This window comes from Petaurus breviceps, unplaced genomic scaffold (genome assembly GCF_028583685.1).
Source record: "Petaurus breviceps papuanus isolate PSGF00001 unplaced genomic scaffold, PetGlider_PUasm1.0 64, whole genome shotgun sequence".
Taxonomy (NCBI): Eukaryota; Metazoa; Chordata; class Mammalia; order Diprotodontia; family Petauridae; genus Petaurus; species Petaurus breviceps.
In genome coordinates, this window is record NW_027186428.1 from 6,342,845 (window position 1) to 6,361,480 (window position 18,636).

The 18,636-nt window shown below is 41.6% G+C and overlaps 1 protein-coding gene and 1 long non-coding RNA gene across 2 annotated transcripts in view; both read right to left on the reverse strand.

The window, feature by feature from the left end:
* AHNAK2 (AHNAK nucleoprotein 2) overlaps window positions 1-18,636 on the reverse strand; it is a 112,426-nt gene that overhangs the window by 68,217 nt on the left and 25,573 nt on the right. The gene's annotated exons all lie outside the window — the stretch shown is intronic.
* Window positions 6,525-10,018, reverse strand: LOC138173761 (uncharacterized). Its single transcript, XR_011171510.1, has 2 exons — window positions 9,581-10,018; window positions 6,525-7,015 (listed from the first exon to the last, which is right to left on the reverse strand). It is a non-coding gene; the product is annotated as an uncharacterized lncRNA (long non-coding RNA).

Sequence of the window (18,636 nt, forward strand, 5' to 3'; positions counted from 1 at the left end):
AAAAAAAAAAAAAAAAACTAAGTCTACAACGTGCATGCCTAGGGATCAGGGAGTTCCCCGGGAGATTCAAAGCCCAAGAACCCAATGGAATCTTTGAGCTGGCAGGGTCCTACGAAGACAAAGAACCTCTACTCGGGCATGGAGTCCCCTCTAGAATATGCCAGCTTCTGCTTCCAGACCTCCAGGGATCTAAAACTCCCTCCCTCCCTCCCTCCCTAGTCAGCCCATTCCACTTTGGGAAAGCTCTGACTTTTAGGAATATGGTTTGGGGTTGTTTTTTCTTGCATCTTGCCAAGATTTGTTTGCCTAGAACTACCATTCTCTTAGTTCTGGCTGCTGGGACCAAACAAGAAATCTCGCGCTTCTCACACATTACAACTTTGAAGAAATGATTCGTTCTTCCCGAGCCTTCTCTTCTCCCCATGTCTTCTAAAGCACCTTTTACTCCTTTCATTTAATTCAATAAATATTTATTTAGTACCTACTTAGACAAAAAAATAAAAGAAACCATTATTGCCCCCTATGAACATGAGAAGCAGTGTGGTATAGTGGATAGAGATACAGCCTCAGAACCAGAAAGACCTGAGTTTGAGTTCTGCCACTGCAAACACTGGCTGCTCAAATACTGACAAAACCATAAAGATATCTATAAGATGCAGCTCAAGCACTACCTTCAGCTTGAAGACTTTCTTGATTTCCTCAGTTGCTAGTCCCCTCCCTCCAAAACTATGTTGTATTAATATATTTTCTTCATATTTATTCTGCATATACTTATATAGGCATCTGTTGTCTCACTGCCCACTCCCATCCCCCATACACTCCTTGAAAGTAGGAATTGTGGGGTCGGCTAGGTGGAACAGTGAATAGAGCACAGGCCTCAGAGTCAGGAGGACCTGAGTTTAAATCCGACCTCAGACACTTAACACAAAAACTAGCCATGTGACCTTGGGCAAGTCACTTAACCCCAATTGCCCTCCCAAAAAAAAGCAAAAGAAAGAAGGAATTGTTTTCATTCTTTGTTTTTGTATCCCCAGCACATGGCATAGTGCCTGGTATACAGTAGGTGCTTAATAAATGCTTAGGGGTTAATCTTAAGAAACAACTGAGGGGCAGCTAGGTGGTGAAGTGGATAGAGCAACTGGCCCTGGAGGACCTGAGTTCAAATCCAGCCTCAGACACTTACTAGCTGTGTGACCCTGGGCCAGTCACTTAACCCCCATTGCCTAAAAAAAAAAAAAAGGGAGGGGGGAGCAACAAATGAATGTGCTGCTAGAATGAGGAGGTTGAGGCCAAGGAGCATAGGAACAGATAATTCAAGTTGGAAGGGACCTTGGAGGCTACCAAGGCCAACTACCTCATTTTATAGATGAGACAGATCAAGAACAAAGAAATTAAGAGACTTGCCCAAGATCACAGTGTCTAGTTAAAGGTCTGAAAAGGCATTTGAACCCAGACCTTCCTTACTCCAAGACCAGTACCTCTTCAAAAGGCTAGGAGGAAATTGAAGAGGAAGAACATGTTTTTATCAGGGCATCAGGAAAAGGTGGCATCTAAGTGAAAACTAAAAAAAGGAGAGGTTGGGGTGGCTAGGTAGCACAGTGAATAGAGCACTGGCCCTGGAGTCAGGAGGACCTGAGTTCAAATCCGGCCTCAGACACTTAACACAAAAACTAGCTGTGTGACCTTGGGCAAGTCACTTAACCCCAATGGCCCTCCAAAAAGCAAAAAAAAAAAAATCCAAGGAGAGGGACATCAACAATTTTTGCCTAATGAAGCCCCAGACTCCATAGTTCTAAGACTGGGTGTCCCTGATGAATACGGCTACCACTATGAGACCTCTAGGATTCTCCAATCCCTTAAGTCACCTGAATCCCTCTTGTCCCCATGTAGACCTGATTCCTGGGGCCCAACTAGGTTTAAATGGGACTTTCTACTAGCAGGGAAGAGAATGAGGAAGACAAAATACACTTATTCCATCCACATCTTGGAGGTTAGGGGCACAGTCCCCTGCAATCTAGAAAATCTGCATTAAAAGTTTTGGCTCCCTCTTCGTACCAAAGAAGTCTGAATCTCTTCTTTTTCTCTTATTGGGTGTTTATAATACCATATTGTAAAATTTGGGTTGATACTATGCAATACCACACATATATTTTATGCATTTCTGAATTTCTAAACTTTTTCTGTGTCATGCCTTCCCCCTGTCACCTGTGGTTTCTACAAAGTTCCCCAAAAATTCCCATTTAGCTTTTTATGCTAACCTGAGCTATACTGGAGCTACGATGGGGAAAGTAGCAATGTGGAAGGGATAAGTGTAGCTCATTTTCAAGAGGACAAGGGAGGAAGGCACTTCCCTCAAATTTATCATGGAAGATGAGTCTATTTCATTGTTTCTATGAGATTTAGTTTAAAACTAGGTTTGTTTTCTTTTTAAGTTGCTCTTCCCTACTTCCTGTCTCTCCCATTCCTGGGTGCCTCTCTATTCTCTCCATCAGTCACTACGAGGAGCCAAAATTAGTTTGCATGTACCCAGCATTTATAGGGGGCGGCTGGGGGGCATGGTGAACAAAATGCTGGCCCCCGAGTCAGGAGGACCCGAGTTCGGATCCAACCTCAGACACTTACCCACACAAAAAGCCTATCCATGTGATCTTGGGCAAGTTACTTAACCCCAATCGCCCTCCAAAAGGCAAAAAAGAATTTATTTGATTATGTTTTGCTTCTACGTATATGTATACACATTGTTTCCCTATAAAATGTATATACATATATATATATATATATATTCACACACCACTGGACTACATGACCTCAAGCCTCCAGGACCATGAATGAAAGGCCACAGGAAAAGAGCTGAGAAAATGTAAGGCAAACTATGGATGTAGATTAGTGTTTACTGTCCAACTCCTTCAGTGTGTTGTTTAATTTTGTTGAATTCGGGTTTTTTTTCCTCTTTATTTTTGTTAAAAGGAATGATTTGATAGGCAGAGGAGAGGGAAGGGTTGCATTTGAAAAGGCACATAGTAGGTGCTTAATAAATGATTGCTGAATGGGTGTTATCAATCGATTGCCAAAGTGAACTATTTGTCACTAAATGCCTCCATCTTCTTTCTCAAAGGATACATTACAACCAAGGGTACCCCAACACACACACACACACACACACACACACACACACACACACACACACACACACACACCATGACAATCCAATCTGCTAAAAAGAATTTGGACCGAAAGCTGCAGTCTTTGATGAGCTATTTTCTCACAGTTAGAATTTCCTGACCCTCTAGGATGCTGAGGTACTAAATCAAGCTTTCAATAGATTTTGCAGAATACTTATATTAAGTTCAGTTAAATATTAATGCCTCCTTAGAGTCATAGACTCTGAGAATGCCCCAGATGAAAAGAACTTAAAGACAACATGATTCAAACCCTTCCTATTACAGATGTGGAAAATAAGGCCCAGACAGGAGACAGGACATGCCTAGGGGGAGTTAATGGCAGAGATACAATTAGAACCAAGGACTCCGAGTCCTAGTCCAGAGTTTTTCCTTGTACATCATACTGGCTTTCTGCTAGCAGACATTTCTTTAGGCTTAAGGCAACCCTTCACGGACACAAGAGAGTGGGCTTACACCCAAGGTGTCAAATACATGGTCTGTGGAGGCATTGGCACCACTGGCAACTCTCCCACGAGTAGACTGGAAGCAAATTAAAATGTGATTGGAAAATATTTAACAAAATAAAGATACAATACAACACAGATAATATCAATATGTGGTTTTCTAAATCAATATATGTCCAGCAGATATCCTTTTATACAATTTGTTGTTGTTTGGTCATTTTTCAGTTGTGTCTGACTCTTCATGATCCCATCTGGGTTTTTTCCTTTCCTTTTTTCTTTTGTAAAGAGTATTGTATTTTTTTAATTATATGTAAAGATAATTTTCAACATTCACTTTTATCATATTTTGAGTTACAAATTTTTCCTCCTCCCTCTCTCCTCTTCCCCCTTCCCAAGACAGCAAGCAATCTGATATATGTGTGCAATCATGTTAAACATATTTCCACATTAGCCATGCTATGAAAGAAGAATCAGAACAAAAGGGGAAAAAAACATGAGAAAGAAAAAAACAACAAAAAAGTGAAAATAGTCTGCTTTGATCTGCATTCAGACTCCATATTTCTTTCCCTAGATGTGGATATTATTTTCCATCAGGAGTCTTTTGGAATTGGATCACTGTATTGCTGAGAGGAGCTAACTCTATCAAAGTTGATCATCGCACAATGTTGACATTATTGTGTACAATGTTCTCCTGGTTCTTCCCACTTCACTCAGCATCAGTTCATATAAATCTTTCCAGGTTTTTCTGAAATTTTCCTGCTCATCATTTCTTATAGCACAATAGTAATTCCATTGCATTTGTATATCACAACTTGTTCAGCCATTCCCCAATTGATGGGCATCCCCTCAATTTCTAATTCTTTGTCACCACAAAAAGAGCTGCTACATGTGTACATATAGTATTTTGCACATATAGGTTCTTTCTTTTTCTTTGATCTCTTTGGGATACAGACCTAGTAGTGGTATTGCTGGGCCAAAGGCTACTCAAAGTTTTATAACCCTTTGGGCATAGTACCAAATTGCTCTCCATAATGGTTGGATCAGTTCACAGCTGTGAACTAGTGTCCCAATTTTCCCTCATCTTCTCCAACATTTATCATTTTCCTTTTCTGTCATATTAGCCAATCTGATAGGTATGATATGGTACCTCAGAGTTGTTTTAATATGTGTTTCTTTAATTAATAGTGATTTGGAGCATTTTTATATGATATAGATAGCTTTAATTTCTTCATCTGAAAACTGTCTATTCACATCCTTTGACCATTTATTAATTGAAGAATGACTTCTAGTCTTATAAATTTGACTCATTTCTGTGTGTGTGTGTTTGTATTAGAAATGAAGCTTTTATCAGACACTGGCTGTAAAAAATTATTTCCCAGCTTCCTGCTTTCCTTCTAATCCTGGTTGCATTGGTTTTGTTTGTGTAAAAACTTTTTATTTTAATATAGCCAACCCATTTTTATGCTGTAATGTTCTATATCTCTTGTTTGGTCATAAATTTTTCCATTTTCCATAGATCTGACAGGCAAACTATTCCTTGCTCTCCTAATTTGCTTATGGTTATCACCTTTTATTTCTAAATCATGTACCCATTTTGACCTTATCTTGGTAGACAGTCATCTGGGATTTTCTTGGGAAAGATACTGAAGTGGTTTGCCATTTCCCTCTCCAGCTCATTTTACAAGGGAGGAAACTGAGGCAAACAGGGTTAAGTGACTTACCCAGCTAGTAACTGTTTGAGGCCGGATTTGAACTCATGAAATCTTCCTAACTCCAGTCTTATCCACTGCCCTTATATATAGTTTAGTGGACCTCATTTCTATTTGAGTTTGACACCACTAGACTACATGACCTCAAGCCCCCAGGACCAAGAATGAGAGGCCACAGGAAAAGAGCTGAGAAAATGTAAAGCAAACTATGGATGTAGATTAGTGTATACTGTCCAACTCCTTCAGTGTGTTGTTTCATTTTGTAGAATTGGGGGTTTTTTCCTCTTTTTTATTTTTATTAAAAGGAATGATTTGATAGGCAGAGGAGAGGGAAGGGCTGCATTTGAAAATGGAGTCAGCTAAGTGGCACCATGGGTAGAGTTCCAGCCTTGGAGTCAGAAGGACCTGAGTTCAAATTTGGCCTTTGTTAGCTATGTTAACTTGGGTAAGTCACTTAACCCTGATTGCCTTTCAAAGGAGGGGAAAGAAAGAAATGTGTAAAAACAGAACTCAGTGTTTTCTTTTAAAAAAAAATGCACTTATGTTATGGTCAAGCTATGCTTTGGCCAAGTCTTCACTCTCACCAGCACTTGTTATACACTCACTTGTAGACAGGACACTTTAGATGGCCAGTTCCAAAAACAAGTCAGGCCACAGGGGTAAGACTCCTTAAGCCCCTGAACATCCTGCCTCCTCAAGACCCCATACTCTCTACCTCCTCTTCAGCAGCTGGAACATGCCAAGACACAACCTGCCTTTTAGGCTCTGCTATCACCAGTTATCTGTAACATCCCATCTGAACCTAGCCAGCCAGTCACACCCTGCTGGGGATGGGCAGGGAAGTCCCATGGAGAATAGAATATGTAAAAGTTAATGGGTCGGGGCATGTCTTGGGGAACAAATCCCTCCCTGGGATGTGAAGAAGGCACGGATCTCCAGAAGGGTCTCAGAGAGTCTGTAGCCCTGCTCTGAGGAACCCAAACCAGAGATCACAGACAAGCTAAGCAACCTTCCCACTGGCCTTGGCCACCACCAAGCTGCATTGAATGACTGACTATAGGACCCCCTTCCAGGAAAGACAAAGCCCAGGGCAGGGGCAGACCCCAATCCAGTCTTGTAGTTAACACCAGAAAACTATAATCTGTACTTTGTATATTTCCCTCTGTCCAACAGGAACCACATCTTGAGGATTGTATTGAATTCTAGACAATTCATTATTTTTTTTTATTTTTCATTCTTAAAAATAATACTTTTTAAAACACATCTTATTCTAGTGATTTTTAATATAATATTCATTTCTGAATATATCCTTCCCACCTCAACTAGCCAGCAAACCATCTTTTGTAACAGAAATTTTGAAAAAAAAAAAAAAAAGGAACCTGGAGAATAGGCCAGCAAAACTAGCCACCATATCTATCAAATCTCACAGTATATGGAATATTCCACACCCATTGCAATGAAGAGAAAGACGTATATTTTCTCAACTCTTCTGCCCCTTGGGCAGGGGCCATTCCAGGCATCCTGATCTATATCTTACCACTGGATTCAGATGACTCTGGAGGAGAAAGTGAGGCTGGTGACCCAACAGCCCTCCCTTACTTAAATCCAATTCACTTGCAAGTCTTGTCATCACCTCCCTGATGTCATGGTCCTTTATGAAGGACAAACAAAAACAACACGTCTGTTGGTAAAAAAAAAATATATATATATTTAGGAATAAAATTAACAAAATAAATGCCCCAAGACAGAAACTAAGGAAATTCTAGGAGACCAACCACTAGCAAGATGAGTTGATGGAACTGGGGATGTTTCTTCTGGAAAAAAAGAACTTGGCTACTAAGTTGCTCTTACTGATCTGATCATGTCACTTGTCTTCTCAGGAAGCTTCTATGACTCCCTATTGCCCCTAGGATGGTAAACTCTTCTGGAATTGAAAACCATTCATAATTTGACTCCAATTGATTTTTCCTAACATTTTGTAATTCTCCTTTTCGCACAGTCTACATTTGGGTGAAACTAGCCTACTTGCTGTTCCTCACACAGGACATTCTCCTCTTTGTGTTTGCACAAACTTCTCATCACCATTTCTTAGAGTCCTTAGCTCTCTTCAAAGCACAGTTTGTGTAATCTTTTGTTCTTTCATTGTGTCAGTCATGTCCAACTCTTCTCATCCCCATTTGGGGTTTTCTTGGCAAAGATACTGAAGTGGTTTTCCATTTCCTTCTCCAGCTCATTTTACAGATGAGGAAACTGAAGCAAACAGGGTTAAGTGACTTTCCCAGGGTCATACAGCTAGTAAGTATCTGAGGCTGGATTTGAACTCAGGTCTTCTTGACTCCAGACCAGGTGCTATCTATTGTGCCAGTGTAGCCTCCTAAATGAGGTTTGTTCTGATCTCCCAGTTGTTAGGATTTACCCCCACCCTAAAATTCTTATTATTACTTTTGTTTGTTGTTCAGTCATTCATTCGTGTCCTTCATGACGCCCTGAACCATAGCATCCCTTCTATCCTCCTCTCTCTCTCAAAATCTGTCCAAATTCATGTTTGTGGTTTCTGTGACACTCTCTATCCATCTTACCATCTGCTGTCCCCTTTTCCTTTTGCCTTCAGTCTTTCCAACATAAGGGTCTTTTCCAACAAGTTCCATCTTCTCATTATACAGCCAAAGTATTTAAGCTTCAGCTTCAATATTTGACCTTCCAGTGAATTGTCTAAATTAATTTCTCTAAATTGATTTGATCTCCTTGCTGTCCAAGAGATTCTCAAAAGTCTTCTCCAGAATCACAGTTTGAAAGTGTCGATTCTGACATTCCCAGCTTTCCTTGTAGTCTAACTCTCACAGCCACACATTGTTACTAGAAATTAATAATAACAGCCAGTATTTCTGTGCCACTTTAAATTTTGCAAAGTACTTTACAAATATTGTCTCATTTTATGTAGGTGCTATTATTATTACCATTTTACAGTTGGGGAAATTGAGGAAGAGAGGTGAAGTGAACCACCTAGAGTCACAGCTAGTAATTCTCTGAGGCTGGATTTGAATTCAAGCCTTCCTGACTCTAGGTCCCAGGACATCATCTGCTCTGTCCAAAATTACTTTATGCAAAATTACTTTGTAATCACTTCACAAATATTTTGTATATATTTTTATTTATACATGTTGTTTCCACACTATAGAATATAAACTCCTTCAGGATAAAAGCTGTTCCATTTTTCTCTCTTTATTCCAGTGCTTAGGTGCTTAATGAGTGTTACATTGAAGAAGTCTTCAGGTATATCCCAATGACCACTTTTCAGGGATTAGAGTTGATTCCTCCTCAGACACCAGTTGGACTAACCACACTCTGGGGTCCCTTCCACCTCTGAGGTTCAGAGAACTCAAGAGCTCTGGATAAGTCCCAAGACCTGAGAGCTCTGTGGAGAAAGCTGGCCTTGGGCAAGGTCAGCCAAGCTGGATTAGGAGGCAGGATACCTGAGTTTAAGACTAAGCCTTGCCACAAATTTGTTCTTAGAACAATACTTGCAGAGCATAGCACAGTGTCTGGCACATAGTAGGCTCTTAATAAATGCTTGACTCTAGACTTTGCTTTCCTCCTCTGTAAAAATGAGATTAGTCTGCATAGTCTTGAAGTCTCGTGTATCTATAAACCTTTCGGGCTCTGCTCCCTTTTCACCCCTCAGTTCATTTCAACAAACATTTTATTAAGCATATATGTTGTATGAGAGAGAAGGGCTGGTCTTGGAGTCAGAAAGATCTGGGTTCAAGACTTTGCATACAGCACAAACAGGCTCCATGACTCATAAGCAAAGCACTTTTCCTCACTGCCTCCAGGTACATAAGCTTAGACTGTGAGACAAAAATGAATTGGTAGCATGTTACAGACATCCCACTCTCAGAGCTCCCTGCCTGAGTGAAATCAAAGCTTCAAAGCAATAAAAGGGGGGGAGGGAAGGAGCTGTTGGAGAACCACAAATTGGTGGAGTAGAGAGTGGGCAAAACTGACACCTGGGATCCAATCCTACCTCTTCTATTTAGTAACTGTATGAGCTGATTAACCTCTATGTGCCTCAGGCAATTTCCCTAGGATTTATCTGCTAAATCAAAGATTTAGTCATCTGAGTTGGTGGAGTGAGTTTCTCATACTAGCAAATCATAAGAAAATCCCAGGAAATAGTCTACCCCCAAAGAGGTTACAATGCCATTTGTGGGATGGGAGTGGGATGGAGGTGGAGCGTATAACTCACCTAAGACAGCAGAGAACATTGGCCACTTTAGGGGGTCAGGGGAGGCTTCATGAGAAAGTGATGCCAGAATGGAGCTTTGGAGGCTTCAAGAGGCAGAATTCAGGGGAGAGTGCGTTCCAGGCATGCGGGGAAATGCACAGAGTGGGAGGAGAGAGATGGTATGTTGAGAATGCAGGAAGTCTAAAGAGGAGTAATGTAAGATCGAGAGTACTATAAAGGAGTAAAACAAAATGGGAAAACTAATGTATAGCCAAATTGTGGAGAACCTTAAATACCAGGCTGAATATTTATCTTATCCTAGAAGCAATAGGGAGCCACAGGAGATTTTAGAGAAAAGTAACACAATCAGACCGGTGTCTCAGGAAGAAAAATCTGGATAGGTGAAGAAAAGAGAAACTAGAAGCAAAGAAACCAAGGAAGAGGCTATTATAATAGTCAAGACAATAGGTGATGAGGGCCTGAACTAAAGCATGGTTATATCAGGGGAGAGACTAGAGACATCATAATAGCTCACATTTCCACAGCATTGTAAATGTATAAAGTATTGTATTTACAACAAACTTGTGAGATAAGTAGTACAGATACCATCCACATTTCATAGAAGAGGAAACTGATATTCTTTTTCTTTTTTTTTTCTTTTTTAGGCAATCAGGGTTAGGTGACTTGCTCAGGGTCACACAGCTAATAAGTATCTGAGGTCTGATTTGAACTCAGGTCCTCCTGACTCTAGGGCTGGTGCTCTATCCACTGTGCCAGCTAGTTGCCCCTGGAAACTGACATTCTGGGAGGTAATGACTTGTCCATGGACACACAGCCAGTATCTCTGGTGCCAGTCAAACCCAGGACTCAACTCCAAATCCAGCACTCTATCCATGATCCTACACTAGCAGGACCCCTAGACTCATCAGATCTTGGCAACTGATTAAATATGGAGGCAGGGTGAGGAAAAGAAGACATTACTCAGAGTTTCTGAACCTGAGTGACTAGGAGGTTGGGGGTGACTAACAGAAAATAGGGGCAGCTAGGTGGCACAGTGGATAGAGCTAGGCCTGTAATCAGGATAGACCTGAGTTTAAATCCAACCTCAGACACTTACTAGCTGGGTGACCCTGGGTAAGTCCTTAACCTCTGTTTGTCTTATTCTCCCAGAAAAGGAAATGGTAAACAACTCTAGTATGTTTGCAAAGAAAACCCCTTAGACATCATGGTCCATGGGGTCCTTGAAGAGTCGGACGTGATTCAACGACAATTACAGAAATGGGAAGTTTGGAGGAATGATGGATTTATAGAGGAGGGAATAATGGATTCCCTTTGGGATATGTTGAGTTTAATATCACATTCAGATTATGTTCAACAGACAGTTGGTGATTTGGGGTTGGAGTTTAGAAGAAAGAATAGAGATGAATCATATATTTTAGTACTATAAGATCATCTAATATAGTTCTATAATCTTATAGATGAGGAAACCTAGGCCCAGAGAAGGAAAGTAACATGCCCAAAGTCACAAATATAGTGAGTAATAGAACCGTCTTCTGACTCCAAATCCATTGCTCTTCTCATTGGGCTTGTAAGAGACCTGCTCTGAGTCCCTGGGGTCAACCCCAGAGCTTTCTCCACTCACCTAAAGCAGAAGAGGGCTGAGGAGAGAACAGCCCGGCGACCTTGAGGGACCAGCCTTACCCTCTCTTGTGTATCTGGCCCTGTGCTAAGCTACACTGGAAGAGAAGTAGGGAAGGAGCAGACCTGGACCTGGTCCTCGGGGCTCTCATCATCTGAGGAGGACAGAAGAGGGGAAGAATCAGACTGAGCACTCAGCGAGACAGAGAACAGCCAGACCCAGAAGTCGCCTTTGGGTAGATGACAATCCAGGGGTGATGGAAGATGGACAGACATGGTCCTTGGTCTCAAAAATGAATACTAGAAAGTTAGATCTTAAACTATTTAAAATCTCCTTTTATAGGCAAGTAGACTAAGGTCCAGAGTATGAAGAAAAACTTACCCCAAATCACACAGCCATTAGAAAAGAATATAAAGGGCAGCTAGGTGGTGCAGTGAATAGAGCACTGACTCTGGAGTCAGGAGAACCTGAGTTCAAATCCAGCCTCAAATCCAGACACTTATTAGCTGTGTGACCTTGGGTAAGTCACTTAACCCCAACTGCCTTGCCTTCCCCCTTCCAACAAAAAAAGAAAAGGATATAAGACAATATGATGCAATCCAAATGAGGTTTTAAAGCAGGAATTCTTAACCTGGGGTCTGTGAACTTTTAAAAAATCTTTTTATAACTGTATTTCGATATAATTGGTTTTCTTTGTAAGCTTATACATTTTGTTTTATTCATTTAAAAATACTATTATGCAAAGGGGTCCACAGGCTTTATGAGACTACTGAAGGGGTTCATACCACCACCAACAAAAGAACCCCTGATTTCAGTGCTACAGGAGCTCCAAAAAGAGGGGGAGCAGGGTTCACTGGGACTGTCAGGGAAATTTTCCTGTGGAGGTGTTTCCTGAGCCCCATCTTAAAAGATCCACTTTTCGTGTTAGAGAAGGCCAGAGAAAGACACCCCCAAAATGGGAATGGTTTAAATTATTAGTGCCGAGGCATAAATTAGCTAGCGTGGGGGAGGAAAGAAACATTGAGAATTTTATGACTTACACTGGGATTCCCCTTTTTCTAAGCAGGTAGAAGATGGGAGGTGCCCTAGCTTACGCCCTGCTCACCCTGTTAGGCAGGACTGGGAGCTCTAGTCTGGCCAGCAGGGGAGGAGAACGGTTGTGCCTTCTCTTGTCAATAAGCAATTCTCTTTGCTTTTTTTCTTTCAAATTTTGAGTAATTGTAATGATCAATTTTAGTATAGGAAAATAAATAATAAAACATACCTTATTTTTTCTTGAGAAAAAGTTAGGGACCCCCAGGGGAAAGTGCGTCATACAATCTTAGCTATGGTCACTCTGTAATTTGTTTTTGCTTAACTCTTATTTTCTTTCTTTTTAGTTTTCAACATTCACTTCTCTAGGACTTTGAGTTCTAAATATACGTTCATATGAAACGTATTTCCACATTAGTCATGTTGTAAAGAAGAATTAGAACCAAAGGGAAAAAACTAGGAGAAGAAAGAAACAAAAAAAGGAAAAGAAAATAGTATAGCAAATCTCTTTGATTGGAAACCTCAACTGAGCATCAAGCCTTTCTAGAGACACAGCATGTGACTGACTTCCTACACTGCCTGATTTGAGAGCAAGGACAGGCGCTAGGCGTGTGAGGGCCAATGCCCTTTGGGACTTGGTTTCTCGCTCAAGTAGGATGCAGATCAAAAGAGAAGTCTTGACCAGTAGTCTGTTTCTGTTTCTGCCACTAACTTGCTGTGTAACCTTGTTGGGCCTCAGTTTCCTCAACTGTAAAAAGGGGCGGAAAAAGCCTCTACTACCTTCCTTCAAAGACTATTGTGGGGATCAAATGAGATAATCATTGTAAAGCACCTTATAAGCCTTAAAGTTCCATATACAGGTGAGACATTATTATTACAATTTGTTTTTCCAAAGAAGCCTTGCCCCAACCTAGGACAACATTTGCTGAAGTTGCAGCACTGAGAGGAATGGGGTAGAGGTCCCATAAACCTAAAAGCAACCCAAAACGTGAGCTGTCATAATTTTTGTTGTTATTATCTTTGTTGTTCAAATTCAAGATATGACCATGTCACTCCTTTGCTCAAGAAGCTTCACTGGCTCTCCCTGGTGTTTAAGAATTTGAATTCTTAATTAAATTCTTAAAATTTATATTTATTCCTCTGTTTGGAATTTAAAGTCCTTCACTAAAGACTCTAGGTTATCCTTCTAGGTTGATTACACATTACCCTCTCTCATGTACTCTACAAAACATTCAATATCTTTCCTCCATGCCTTTACATAGATTGCTCACCATGTCTGGAATGCTCTCCATTCTCACCTTTTTCTAGCTCCCTACAAAGCTCAGCTTAAGCTCCTTCAAGAGATCTTTCCTGATTTCCCCAGTTTTCAGTGCCTCTACCCAAATCACTGTGTATTTATTCTGAATACTTCCTATATTTACTTATATGTGAACATTTCGTATCAATAACCCAAGTAGAATATGAGCTTCTTGAAGGCAGGATCTTTAACAGTACTTTAGTGTTTACTTTCTCAGTCCTAATACAATGCCTGCAGAGTTGATGCCTAATAAATGCTCATTGATTCATTGATTTAGTCAAAAAATCTCAGAGTAGGAAAGACCATCAGAGTCCACCTAGTCCAACTGGCATCCCTCTATAGCATATGTGACAAATAGGCAGCCAGTCTTTGTTTAAACTCATCTAGTGAGAGAGAAGCTCACTACCTCCTAAAGCAGCCCATTCATTCCTCCTCAGTTATTCAAAACTCAAATTATTAGGAAGCTTTTCCTTATGCCAAGTTGAAATCTGCCTCCCCTGAAACTTCTAGCATCTGTGTTCAACCAGAGCAAGTCTTTATACTCTTCTATACACCAACCTTTCAAACCCAAAAAGACTACAACCATGTCAAGCCCAAACCTCCTCTCCTCTCCTCTTTTCTCCTCTCTTCTCCCCTTCCCCCTCCTCTCATCTCCTCTCCTCTCTTCTCCCCCACTCCTCTACTCTCTTCTTCCCTCCTCTCCCTTCCTCTCCTCTCCTCTCTTCTCATCTCCCTTCCCCTCTCCTCTCCCCTCCCCTTTCCTCCCTTCCTCTCCTCTCCTTTCCTCTCCTCTTCTGCAGTCTAAACATTCCTCAGTTCTTCAAATAAACCTCTATGGCATTTTCTCCAGTCCCCTTACCACTCTCTGGGCACCCTCCAGCTTGTGAATGATATTTCCAAAATGTGGTGCCCACAACTGAACACAGCACTATAAGCTGATCAAAGAACAGCAGGGCTATCACCCCCACCCCTTGTTCTAGACACTGTGCTCAATACAGTCCAAAATAACAGTAGCTGCACCTCACATGGTGCTTGTTTGCTTGTTCAATAAAACCCCCAAATCTTTTTCACATGCTACATAGCCAGATGTTTCCCATCCCGAACTTAATGAAATTAGTTTTTTGAACCCAAAGATAGGGCTACATTTATTTTGATTAACTTTTGTCCAATTAGATGCAACTCATCCTGCTGGAATATTTTGACATCCAAATTCCATCATCCAATATGTTAACTATCCTTCCCAGCTTTATATCATCTGGAAATCTGGTAAACCTGTCATCTATGCCTTCATGCAAATCATTGATAAACATATTAAATGGCACAGGACCAATGACATATGGCTATGGCAGTATACCATAAACCTTCCAAGTAGACATCACCCTTTTAGTGACTATTCTTTTGGTCCAACCAGTTTTCAAATCTAGCTCCTGGGTGTCTACAATACCTCTTATGTGGACAATTGTAATAGCCCAGCTGGTCTCCCTGACTCCACTCTCTCCTCTAATTCACCAGGTTCACAGCAGTCTCCAAATGCCCATCTGTGACCACACCCTTCTGACTCCCTGGTTTGAATATTTTTCTCAGCTCCACCCTGACCACAGGAAAAAGTCTCACCCCTTCCCCTTGGCATCCAAGGTGTCTGATCTCCCCTGTGGCTGTTGGCCAGTAGCTTCTGCTAAGCCAGGGGAGTCCTCACTCTCCCTCTCTGGTGGCTCCCATCCTTTACTCATGTCACCCATTGCGACAAGAGGCCCAAGAAATAGGGAAGCCTTAGATTAACTACAGCTCTAAAGGTCTGCAAGGGAAGGACTGTTAGCAGATTTTTCTTTAGATTTACATTTCTATGATTATCCCTAATTATTGGATGTTTTTGCAAACGTCAGTGTCTAAACTTCTCATGCCCATGGGGTGCTGCTTTGATGCCTCCTTAGGTCTTAGAGGATGCCCTGGCTTTGCCAAGGCAACATCAATATTGTACAAGAGCTAGCAGTTCCCATCAAGCAGGAAAGACTGCAAGTCCAGTCAGGGGATAGACTTTTTTATCTGTTGTGGTGAAGAAGCCTTGCTAAGTACAGAAAGACTCAGTACAAGTTGAGCCTGTCAATCAATCATTAAGCATTTAATAGACATCTACCATGATAAGTGCTGAAGATATAAAAAGGAGCTAGAGACAATCCCTGCCTTCAAGAAGCTTACAATCTAATGGGAATGACCACACTCGAATAAACATATACAAAACAAGTTTTATACAGGATAAATTGGAAGTAATTTAAAAAGAGAAGGTACTGGGGGTGTCTAGGTGGCACAGTGAATAGAGCACTGGCCCTGGAGTCAGAGGACCTGAGTTCAAATCCAGCCTGAGACCCTTAACACAAAAACTAGCCGTGTGGCCTTGGGCAAGTCACTTAACCCCAACTACTCTCCAAAAAGCAAAAAAACAAACAAACAAGAGAAGGTACTGGAATTAAGAGGAGGTGGGGAAGGCTTCCTGTAGAAAGTGGGACTTTAGTTGGGACTTAAAAGAAGCCGGGGGTGGGGGAGTGACCATTTGGAGTGGAGGAGGGAGAGAATTCTAGCATGGGGAATAGACAGAGAAAAATTCTCCAAATGGAGAAATGAAGTTTTTTTTATTCATGGCACAGCCAGGAAGTCAATGCCCCTCTATAAAAGGGTACATCTTGGGGAATAAGGTAAAAGAAGATTGAAAAAGTAGTATGAGTCTACGTTATGAAGGGCTTTGAATGCCAAAGAGAGCATCTTGTAATGCTGGAGGTAATAGGAAGTAACTGGAGTTTATTGAGTAGGAAGGGGTATGTATGATGTAGTCAGACCTTCACTTTGGGAAAATCACTTTAGTGGCTGAATGGAGGATGAATTGGAGTGAAGAAGGTACTTGCAGCAGGCAGACATACCATCAAGCTATTGCAATAATCCAGGAATGAGGTGAAGAGGGCCTGCACCAGAGTGGTAGCAGTGTCAGAGGTGAGAAGGGGGTATATGGGACAGGTGTTGCAAAGGTGAAGTCTACAGACCTTGGCAACAACTTGGATATGGGGGTGGTGGCAGTATGAGAGAGAGTGAGTAATCCACAGCGACCCCTAGTTTGTGAACCCAGGAGCATGGAGTTGCCCTGAACAGTAACAGGACAATGGGCGGGGGGGAGGTGTTTGGAGGGGGGAATAATAAGCTCTGTTTTGGACATATTGAGTTTAAGATGTCTACTGGACATCCAGCTCAACGTGTCTGAAAGGTTGTTAGAGATGTGAGATGGGAGGTCAGCAGAGAAATTGGTGCAGGATTGGTAGAATTGAGAATCATCTGCATAAAGATGGTAATTAAATCCATGGGAGTTGATGAGATCACCAAGTGAAGTAGCAGAGAGAGAGGAGAGAAGAGGGTCCAGTTCCGAACTCTCAGGGAGGGGCACCTATGGTTAGGAATGTGATTTGGATGAGGATCCAGCAAAGCAGACAAAAAAAGAGAGGGCAGACACAAAGGAAGGGAACCAGGAGACAGTGGCATCAGGAAAACCCAGAGTGAAGAGAGAATAAAAGAGGAGAGAGTGACCAACAAGGTCAAAGGCTGCAGAGAGATTACAAAGAATGGGGACTGAGAAAAGGCCATTGGATTTGGCAACTAAGAGATCATTGGTAACTTTGGAGAGAGTGGTTTTGATGGAATCACGAGGTCAGAAACCAGATTATAAATGAGAGGAGAGAAAGTGGAGGCATCTACTGTAGACCCTTTCCAATGAGTTTAGCTACAAAGCACAGAACAGATATAGGACAATAGTTAGCTGGGATGGAAGGAACAAATGAGGTGGGATTTTTTAGGATATGAAAGACATGGGTATGTTTGCATAGTATTGGTTGTGACAACTCTCAGCATGTGTAGGAGAGACAGACTGCAGTCCCTGTTGGTGAAAGAAGATCCCCACCAGTGAAATCATGATCCTTGAAGTTCTGAAGTCTCATTGTCATAATGATCATCTCTTTATCTTTTGAATTATCTTTTGCACAAATTCAGATCCTTTGAATTTTTTCCCTGTGTGGCACATCTGCTTCTCTCTCTCTCTCTCTCTCTGTTTTTCTCTGTCTCTCTGTTTCTCTCTGTCTCTTTGTCTCTCTTTGTCTCTGTTTCTGTCTCTGTGTGTGTGTCTCTCTCTGTCTCTGTCTCTCTTTGTCTCTGTCTCTGTCTGTCTCTCTGTCTCTGTCTCTGTCTCTCTCCCCTCTCTTCCCCCCGCCTCTCCCTCTCTTTCCCTCTATAATCATTCTCTGATGGTCCCTGGGCCCGAATGAGTTGCTGTCACCTATAGTCCCTTCCAGTTCAAACTCCAGGATCCTCAGATACTTGCTATCTATATGGCCTTGGCCAAACCACTTCCCCTCTGAGGATCTCATTTCCTTACCTTTAGAATGAAGGATCTTATAAAAAAAAAAGAGCTCTAAGGGATCCAGCCCTTGCCACGGGCCTAGCCCTACTGTTGTTCAGTTCTCTCAGTCATGTCTGATTCTCTATGACCCCATTTGGGGTTTTCTTGGCAGAGATACTGGAGTGATTTGCCATTTCCTTCTCTAGCTCATTTTACAAATGAGGAAACTGAGGCAAACAGGGTAAGTGACTTGCCCAGGGTCACACAGCTAGTAAATGTCTGTGGCCAGATTTGAACTGAGGAAGAAAAGTCTTCCAGACCCCAGGCCCAGCACTCCACTGTGCCACTTAGCTGCTGTAGTCCTTGCTCATATAGTCAAATACTGGCCTCTTAATAGTTTCCTTAGAATTTTTCTTCTCTCATCAGTTTGACTGTGAACTCCCCAGGGAGATGCAAATGGTTATTTTTTTTTCTCCTCTCTACTCTATAGGTAGGAAAACACAGAACTGGGCATATCAGGATGATAAGCTACGTAATGCACTTCCTTCCTTTCAATTCAGCAAGCATTTATTAAGTGCCTACTGCATACCAAGCACTGGACTAGGCTCTGGAAACACAAAGACAAAAATGAAGCAATCCCTGTCCTCACAAAGCTTACAGTCTGACAGGGGAGACAGTATGCAATTGAGTAATTAAAAACAAAGTCTCCAAAGTAATTTCAAGTAAGAGAAAGTGCT